Raw genomic sequence first — 9,593 nt, 5'->3', positions numbered from 1 at the left:
CTCTGCCCCCCCCCCAACCATATTTCCATTTTGAAAATTCAACATGCTTCAAATCGCTTTAAACTATTGTCATTGTAGTGCGTATTTAATGTGGCGCTGCACTCTGATGTTGTAGGAGAAAACATGTGTTGAGGTTCAACAGACGACGCTGACACGGTTCTTGAGTAGGGGCGGATGCCAAGGTTTATTAAGGGCTACTGCCGGCAACTTATTAAAGGCTTACGCCCAACAAGTGACAGCCCTAATATCTCCCCAGGGGAAAGGGTACTGGGAGGTCCCCAGCTCCACCCAGGCTATACGTGCTCTCCCCCCAGCACCGACCGAGGGATCATTCAACTCGGTCGGCCGGGTGAAGTATCACTCTCGCCTGGCGTTGAATCCCCCTACCCTGGATCCCGACTCCCTAACTCTCTCCGTTCCTGGCCCTTCGCGACGACCCCCTCCCTCTACGTCACGGGTTCCCCCTTATTTATATCCCCGTAACCTGACGTCAGCCATTCTCACCCCCCTGAGTGACATGACGTCCTCCACTGCTCGTATACACATGTGTTAAAAAGAAGGCGTTGTAAAGCTGAAATTTAGCATAAAATTCACTTGAAAATATTCATCGTCTAACTAAAACTGCAGATGTTCAGAATATTATATTGAAATTCTCTTATAATTATCAAATATTAAAAGTAATTATAACTATAAAAAATACTTTAAACTTTGTAGTAGAACGAAGCAAAATGGAGAGTACAATTATAACAATCACATATTCATTCCACAAAATGAAAAGCCCTGGTAGAATCATTAGAATCAAAATGTTTATTAACAATCATTAAAAAATGTACAAAATGTATGCATATATCCATTCTCCCATGGAGAAGCAAAATGCTCCTTCATGGAATAAATAGGGAGAGCATGGATCTCTTCATTCTGTGGAATGGATATTCCATTCAGATCAAGCTCTTCTTCGTCTATCCAATCTGCACTCTCTCCATTTTCTTCGTTCGCGATTACAACCGTTAGTTCACGTTGTCGACGTGCAGCGACTCTCTATGGCCTGATGCGTTTGGGCGGAATAATAATTGATTCCTTCTTGTGTGATACAGAGTGGCTGCGCAGCATGACTAACGACGCGAAGTATGTGTGACATTTCTTGCAAATCCTATCGCTAAGCACGGATTGTATTGACGGACAGTAACAAGTTTTATGGAATCGACCGATAAGGATTTGAAGAGCGAGGAAGGATGTCATCCACTTTAAACCTTTGTGCTGCAAACAGAGATGGGAACTTATGAGATGCTCCGTCTGTTGTCCGTTCTGGAATTTTAATACAGGGCCTTTTCGAATTTAATCGGCTTCCGATGGGGCTCCACTCCGCGCTGGCTACGTTCCAATGATTGATGGAGTTGGTTCTGGCTGGACTGCAGTGGGACTCATGCTTGATATACCTCGACGATGTTATCGTCTTCAGCCGTACGTTGGAAGAACATCTTGATCGGTTACGTGCTGTCCTTCTGAAAATGCGTGCGGCAAATCTCAAATTTAAGCCCCAAAAATGTCACCTCCTGCAAAAATCCGTGCGGTATCTCGGTCACATTGTCAGTAAATTGTGCGTTGCAACGGACCCCGAGAAAACAGCGTGTGTTCGGACTTGGTCAACCCCCACGTCGGTGTGGAAATTGCTAAGTTTTATAGTAATTGCGTCTTATTATCGCCATTTTGTCGCCGGGTTTGCTACCATCACGAAACCCCTCCACGCCGTGACGGCTAAGGTTCAGAAGTTCCATTGCGCACAATTTATATTTTTTCGCGCATAAAATACTAAATTGGCCATTATCTATTTCATCTAACAATACAGGCCTTACCTCTACGGCAGGGAGTTCATTGTTTGCACAGATCACGCGGCCCTCCAGTATTTCTTGAAGGTTGAACAACCTTCTGACCAACTTTCGCATTGGCTCAAAATTCTACAGGAATTCTCATTCCACGTAATATATCGGAAAGGTGTTTGACCTTGCAACGTGGATGCCTTGTCCCGGTTTCCTCAATCGCCTTGTTGTCCATGTTCGTAAGGTGCAGGCCGTTGTAGACCCTTGACGTCGAAATCAGCTACCGTCATGTCTGCATTCAATGACACGGAGCCCGCTGGGGCGGTTGCACCTGCCGATAGCGTTTTGCACCTTACATGCTCTGCATGGGTTCACGAGCAGTCGAATGATGATTCCCTACGGGTCTTGCGGCATCGCGCAGAAATTGAACAGAAAACTCCCGCGCCGGTTGATGGGCCGCGATTGGTTCTTCATGATAACCTATTGATGTGGAGAGAGGACATGTTGGACCGTTGCCGTGTTGTCGTCCCCATTGCTCTTTAAGGTAACCGGATTCGTGTGGTGCACGAGGATAAGTTGTTACATATTGGTGTTCAGAAGACCTTGCTGACACTACAGCATGATTAATATTGGCCGGGGATGACCGCTGATGTTTACAAAGTGGTCCAAGGGTGTACAGAATGTGCGTGCAGGAAACCGCCGCTGCAGAAGTCCCATCCTCCGCTGCAATCCATTTCGGTTTCACGGATCAACGAATTGGTAGCGCTCCATATCCTTGTGTCCTTTCCTGCCACTCCAAGAGGGAATACATTTCTCTTAGTGGGGGTTGAGTATTTCTGCCAATGGCCTATGGCTTGGCTGCTGCCTGACCAGTCAGCGGCTTTCATTGCGGAGGCATTTTTGTACGGTTACGTAATGGACAAGGGAGCCCCTGAGCAGTTGCTCACTGACCAGGGGCGCAATTTCTCATCAAAACTGCTGCGTGAGGTTTGCGACGCTTTTTGTACTAAGAATATTAGAACGTCGCCGTACCACCCCCAGACAGATGGAATGGTGGAGCGCCTGAATAGAACTCTGACCTCCATGCTTTGTCAGGCGGTTGAAGCGACGCAAACGGATTGGGATTTGCATGTTCCGAGTGTACTAGCCGCATATAGGATGGCTCCTCTTACTTCCACGGGATTTTAACCGTTTTTTCTTATGTATGGGAGGAAGAATGTACCCCTTATGGATGCCCAATTGGGTTCGTCACTGGATAAGGGGAAATCCAAGTTGCTTGAGCATGTGAAAATTACCCTGCAACGCATTTCCATGGCTCGGGAGGCGGCCAGAGTTAACGCCGCCAAAGCACAGGTGAACAATGATCGTAATGCGAGGAAACGGGATCACGTGCTACCATGGTCCATTGGTGAAAGAGCAGGGTTACATTGCCCGCAGGTGCTGGGTGGTACACCCCCTAAGCTGCATAAGCCCTGCCAACGGCCCGTGGAAGTGGTCGAGGTCAAACGGCCGCAGTGTGTGCGTATTCGGGGGGGTCGTCGCCGTTGGTTTGTCCATCCGTCTCGGTTGAAGCCGTTTGTTCCTCCGCGGATTGCCTCTCCATCTCCAACAATTGGTCTGCCGGTGTCTGGTGTGTCCGACGAGCCGGGGATAGTGCGTTCGGAGGGCGTGCGTCAGAAGGATTGTGTCGTGCCGCCCACAGCATCAGAGCCTCTGACCATGGACGGACTTCGAAGCCTCGCCGGGAGCGGGGAGGTGCCTGTTGCCGCCGAGCCTACTGCACCTGTGCCTCCTGTGTTGCAACCCGCATCTCCGACTGTTCCGGTGGTGTGCACACCGCCCGAGCAGGAGCGGAAGACCATTCCCGTCGACGGACCGGCGTCGCAAACTCGGTCCAAATGCTTGCGATTCCATTGATTAATTATTCTAGGTATTGCTCGGAATGGCGGAAAGGTTGTGGTTGGTTGTTGAGTTCTGTTCTTTTCCCTCCGTCTTGTTCTTTTTGCATAGTTCTCTTTTCTCTCCTTGTTTCCTCATCATTAGGTGTTAATTGTTCCTGCGGATTGTTCCGCCTTTTAAGAAAAATAACTGGAGTCCTGCTTTTATAGCTCTTTTATTGTCATACTTAACCTGTGCACGGGTGCACTTACCTGTTATCTTGTTATTCAGGGGCGGAGCCAGGGGGGGTGACAGGGGTGACATTCTGCGTATAAGTGTACGACACTCGGTCTGGCGGACTCCGTGCAAATGCATTGTCAGAGTGTGTCGTCAACCGATGGTGTCTAGTTCAACAGCCTGACTCTCTAGTCATTCTTGAAATTAAAATTTGTTGAATGTCACCCCGGCCTGAAATCCTGGCTCCGCCCCTGTTGTTATTAGCCAGGACGGCTATATTTTTTTATTCCGGGAGGGGGGGGGGTGATGTAATGACATGATGACACCTGCTGGCTAAAACAACATCCAATCTGAAAGGGAGAGGTACCTGGGGCAAAGGTAATGGGCGGGGTTGGCTGAGATCCTCCGGGAACCTGCGGAAGGTTCCACGATTGGGTGTGGCCAGAGGCGGAGCCTAGCCGTGCCTGGGGAGATATAAGCGGGGGAGATATAAGCGGGGGCGGACGAGGGCTCGGGGTTCATGTGTGGAGTCTTGGGTTCAGACTGCGTCGCTGCTCACCGTCATCCCTCTCCGCTGTCCGTCCACGTGGAAGATCTCCTGCGGGCTTCCATCACCCTCCTCGGCACGCCGCCGAGTGATCGGCCGTGTGTGTGTAGCCAGTTGAGACGCTAACATCAAAGTGTTGCCCTCAGAGTGAGAAGATGAAGTTGGCCTGTGTTGTGCCCGTATAAGAATAAAGAAGTACCCCGACTCTGTGTTGCATTGCATTACATTTCCAAATTTTACTAAGTTTGTTTGATTAAGTGTGTTTTCTCTGTGTCCTCGTGTTGTCGCTTTAGTATTTCCTGCAGTCACGAAAGCTCCAAATCTCTCATTGACACGCTAATTTATCCACCCCCCCCCCCCTCTCTCTATGCCTCCCTCTCTCTCTATTTAAGACCTCGACACAGAGGCGCTGTTTCTCTGTGTGCCTATGTGCGTGTCTCTCTCTGTGTGTCTCTGTGTTATCTCTCTCTGCTTATGTGTCTGTCTATGTGTCCCCGTGTCTGTGTTTTGTCTCTCTCTCAAATTTAGCAATCTTTGGAAGAACATAAATCAACCAGGTGGGGTGTTGACTGCTATGTCAGCCGACTCTCTGTGTCGTATTGCATTATATTGCTAAGTTTACTAGGTTTGTTTTCTCATTCATTCGAACCTGATGATGATTGCTTGTGTTGAAATCGAAACGTCGTATGCTATTATTAAATTTATTTTTCTTTCTACGTGACTTTACCGAAAGAACCAAAGAGTAATTCCTGCAGTCACGAAAGCTCCAAATCATGTAAGAAGTACCCTCTACACGACGTGTCGCGAAAGTCGCTCATTACACATGTACATGTCGTTCTACCCTCTTTTGGCGTTGTGAGATATTCTTCCTCCCATAATAAATATGTCTTGATTTAAAGCTTTCGTGACTGTAGGGATTCATGTTCTTGGTTCTTTCGGTAAAGTCACGTAGAAGGGAAACAATAAAATAATAAAAATATAAAACAATACAATTATCACGACGTTTCGACTGCAACACAAGCAATCATCATCAGGTGTGAAAACCACGTCGTGAGAATTTTATTGTTTTATATTTTTATTATTTGATTGTTTTATATTTTTATTATTTTATTGTTTCCCTTCTACGTGACTTTACCGAAAGAAACAAAAATATGAATCCCTGCAGGTGTGAAAACCACAGCATCAGGTTTTCACACCTGATGATGATTGCTTGTGTTGCAGTCGAAACGTCGTGAGAATTTTATTGTTTTATATTTTAATTATTTTATTGTTTCCCTTCTACGTGACTTTACCGAAAGAACCAAGAATAATAAACACGTCGTTGGGTTTGTTGTTGTTAGCGGGTTTTTTCTTTTTTTTTCCTTTCCGGAAATCTTGGTAACCCTAAGTAAGAGCCCCACATTCTAATGAAGGCAACGTGACAAAAGCTTCAGGAGCTTCCGCGGATTTCGTGCTGCCGCGGGCATCTGTAGCACCGACGGCGTGTCGCTCTTGGTGACCGCGCTCCGCACGGAGTGCAGCGAGGGCAAGAAGTCGTCGGTGCCGGGACCATCGCGTGTGAGTGGCGAGAACGGGGCCCGGGACTAGAGATCGAACCCAGGATTCTGAGCTCCGGGTTGGCACTCCGATGGGAACCGCCGACTGCTCGCGCACACAGGTCTCCGGATGAGCGCCCAGCAGGTGGGAGAGCGTGCATCGTGCCACGGGGTTGGGAAACTAATGATCCCGTCCATCACGCGTTCCTCGTGTACTATCACACAATTCCATGACCCCCCCTTCTGTACTATCACACCTTCCTTCGTGACGCTGCCCGTGGTCGTCAAAGCGCCGCTAAGACTATCAGTATACTGAGGATGGTCACCGGTCTGATTAGTTCTCCCGGCACAGCAATGTCAACAAAGGGAGGCAGTTTCTTGAATTCTCTTCTCAAAACACCCAGCAGCGGTAAAGGGACACATCACAGCGAGTCGACCGGCTGGCCGTGCGTGGTTTTGGTGGGTAAAGTGTGAGTAGCTGGCCGTGCGTGGTTGTGGTGGGTAAAGTGTGAGTAGCTGGCCGTGCGTGGTTGTGGTGGGGTAAAGTGTGAGTAGCTGGCTGGCCGTGCGTGGTTGTGGTGGGTAAAGTGTGAGTAGCTGGCTGGCCGTGCGTGGTTGTGGTGGGTAAAGTGTGAGTAGCTGGCTGGCCGTGCGTGGTTGTGGTGGGTAAAGTGTGAGTAGCTAGCTGGCCGTGCGTGGTTGTGGTGGGTAAAGTGTGAGTAGCTGGCTGGCCGTGCGTGGTTGTGGTGGGTAAAGTGAGTAGCTGGCTGGCCGTGCGTGGTTGTGGTGGGTAAAGTGTGAGTAGCTAGCTGGCCGTGCGTGGTTGTGGTGGGTAAAGTGTGAGTAGCTGGCTGGCCGTGCGTGGTTGTGGTGGGTAAAGTGTGAGTAGCTGGCTGGCCGTGCGTGGTTGTGGTGGGTAAAGTGTGAGTAGCTAGCTGGCCGTGCGTGGTTGTGGTGGGTAAAGTGTGAGTAGCTAGCTGGCCGTGCGTGGTTGTGGTGGGTAAAGTGTGAGTAGCTAGCTGGCCGTGCGTGGTTGTGGTGGGTAAAGTGTGAGTAGCTGGCTGGCCGTGCGTGGTTGTGGTGGGTAAAGTGTGAGTAGCTGGCTGGCCGTGCGTGGTTGTGGTGGGTAAAGTGTGAGTAGCTGGCTGGCCGTGCGTGGTTGTGGTGGGTAAAGTGTGAGTAGCTGGCTGGCCGTGCGTGGTTGTGGTGGGTAAAGTGTGAGTAGCTAGCTGGCCGTGCGTGGTTGTGGTGGGTAAAGTGTGAGTAGCTAGCTGGCCGTGCGTGGTTGTGGTGGGTAAAGTGTGAGTAGCTGGCTGGCCGTGCGTGGTTGTGGTGGATAAAGTGTGAGTAGCTGGCCGTGCGTGGTTGTGGTGGGTAAAGTGTGAGTAGCTAGCTGGTCGTGCGTGGTTGTGGTGGATAAAGTGTGAGTAGCTAGCTGGCCGTGCGTGGTTGTGGTGGGTAAAGTGTGAGTAGCTGGTCGTGCGTGGTTGTGGTGGGTAAAGTGTGAGTATTCCTACCTCTTCAAATACATGTGGTCAGCGTGAGTCGTCGCTATTTGGAGGCCCTTCTGACAACAGTGTAATGAGCCAGTATTTGCAGTGCTGTACTTTTTACTCTTTACTATAACACTCTCACATGCACTCACGATATATACCTTTGTTTTACCACTTTATCACGTACTGTACACACTCATAGGCCTTTACTTTCATCACATTGCCTACTACTTCTCAGTGAATGCAATAACGATGATGCGTAGGAAAGATTGCTCCAATTTTATGAATACATATTAATTCATATTTCCAACCCAACGTGTCTGAAATGCATTTTGTAAAATAAATAACATTATAAATATTTACACTTTTTTTAGGGGTACTTTTCTAAAGAACACATTAAAAAAAAAAGATCTGCCTCGTTGCTTTGGCCAGCTCACTTGCTACTTGAATGAAACTTCACCATTTCGGCCAAAGTAATAGGACAAATATAAACCCAGTACAGTATTGTCTACATTACAAAAACACAGGGCCAGTCGAAGTGTGAGATGCACTCACTAATTGACGCGCCTGGCTGTGCTAATTTGTTGGTGTCACCCGTTTAGACGTGTGCCGTCAGTGGGGTGTTGGGGGGTGCCTGTTGGGGCAGTGTTCGTTTGACTGCGGTAGGCTTCAAATCGGTGTGTGTGTGTTTGCGTGTCATTTGTGTTAGGGCATAGCTTGTGTGTTGATTTTGTCATTTGTGTGTGTAATTTGTGCGTGAGTGTGTTTGCCTAAGAATGAGTGGTGGCGTTGAGCAAATTGCGTGCCATGTCGAATTGTGGTCACGTGAAGGGGCACAGTTGCACGTGTTGTACGTACAAAGCCTGCGACTTCACAACGTTATTCACGAGTTTATCATAATACAGTCAGGCTTGTGTAATATACAGCTGTGTACGCATATACTCGCTATGTTGCAGGTTTACATAACTAACTTTATTCTCATGCAGTTACTGTATAACTCACCCGTGGGTATACGTTTGCAGCCCTTTCGTAAATCCACTTTTGGATGAGGGCCTCCCACGCTGTGTGTGGGTCGTGGCTTTTTTAAACCCATATTTCACCATTTCAGTTTGGTTGGTGAAGGCGGAGAGCATAGAATTAAAAGTGCTGTACTACAATTGATTTTGCTGCATTGCACTCCTTTGCTCACAACGTAGGAGCTGTGGCTCATGGTGGACACCCATCCAATGAATATCCAGACTCAACCCCGCTTAGTTTCCGAGATCTGATGGGATAGGGTACATTCCGGGTGATTGACTCATAAGTATAACACTACTACATGTGCGCACATCGAAACAAAAACATGTCGTTAACACCCCCTTACAATAGAACAATACAGTTTTAGATGTTCCAAAACAAACTAGACAGCACAAATGTACAGACGAGACAGTTTAGAAAGGCCACCATTCAAAATGTTATCATATGAAGGTGAAACTCTCATCTGCGATCCTGCTAACCACAAGGTATAATATTCGGTGCCCCAGATACATCCACAAAAAAACTCCTTTTCATCAACAGGCAGGGTTCAGTTTTTAAACCCGCTATCTACTGTTTTCACTTGCTAACTTCTTCCATACTTTGTTAGTATATACTGCAGGGGTCACCAAACTACGGCCCGCGGGCCGGATTCGGCCCGCGACGTCAGTCCATCAGGCCCGCCGACGGTACTTGAATTTGGTTGATAAAACGTATGGAACAGGAGACGTTGTGATACAATTTAAATTTAAATATGTTTAGAATACTAGGAGATCTTCACGCGTGCGGAGACCTCCTGACTGCTATGTTCCTTAAATGTACTATTTTAAATTTTACATTATTGTATCTAGATTTTCTTGTTTATTGTAATGTTTGCTTATTTCGCGCCATCCCAAGTCTTTCCCCGGCTCGTGGTAGCCCCGCAAACGCTCTGACGTTACCATGATTTCCATGGCAACGTCATGGCAACACGTTACCATGGTTTCCATGGCAACACTATACCATGGTTTCCATGGCAACGTCATGGCAATACGTTACCATGGTTTCCACAAACACGCATCTTTCCCGCCCC

At 48.1% G+C, this 9,593-nt stretch overlaps 1 protein-coding gene across 1 annotated transcript in view; it reads left to right on the top strand.

Moving 5' to 3' along the window:
- Nucleotides 1-5,557: 5,557 nt before the first annotated feature.
- Nucleotides 5,558-9,593, top strand: part of MYO15A (myosin XVA) — a 197,667-nt gene continuing 193,631 nt past the window's right edge. Inside the window, exon 1 of the mRNA XM_076069914.1 lies at nt 5,558-6,159. The gene's annotated coding sequence lies outside the window, so the exon portion shown is untranslated. The remainder of the gene's footprint in view (nt 6,160-9,593) is intronic.

The sequence above is a fragment of the Petromyzon marinus genome, chromosome 26 (assembly GCF_048934315.1).
Source record: "Petromyzon marinus isolate PM22_M1 ecotype Great Lakes invasive population chromosome 26, UKy_Petmar_22M1.pri1.0, whole genome shotgun sequence".
Classification (NCBI taxonomy): Eukaryota; Metazoa; Chordata; class Hyperoartia; order Petromyzontiformes; family Petromyzontidae; genus Petromyzon; species Petromyzon marinus.
This window is presented reverse-complemented; position numbering and strand designations above follow the sequence as displayed.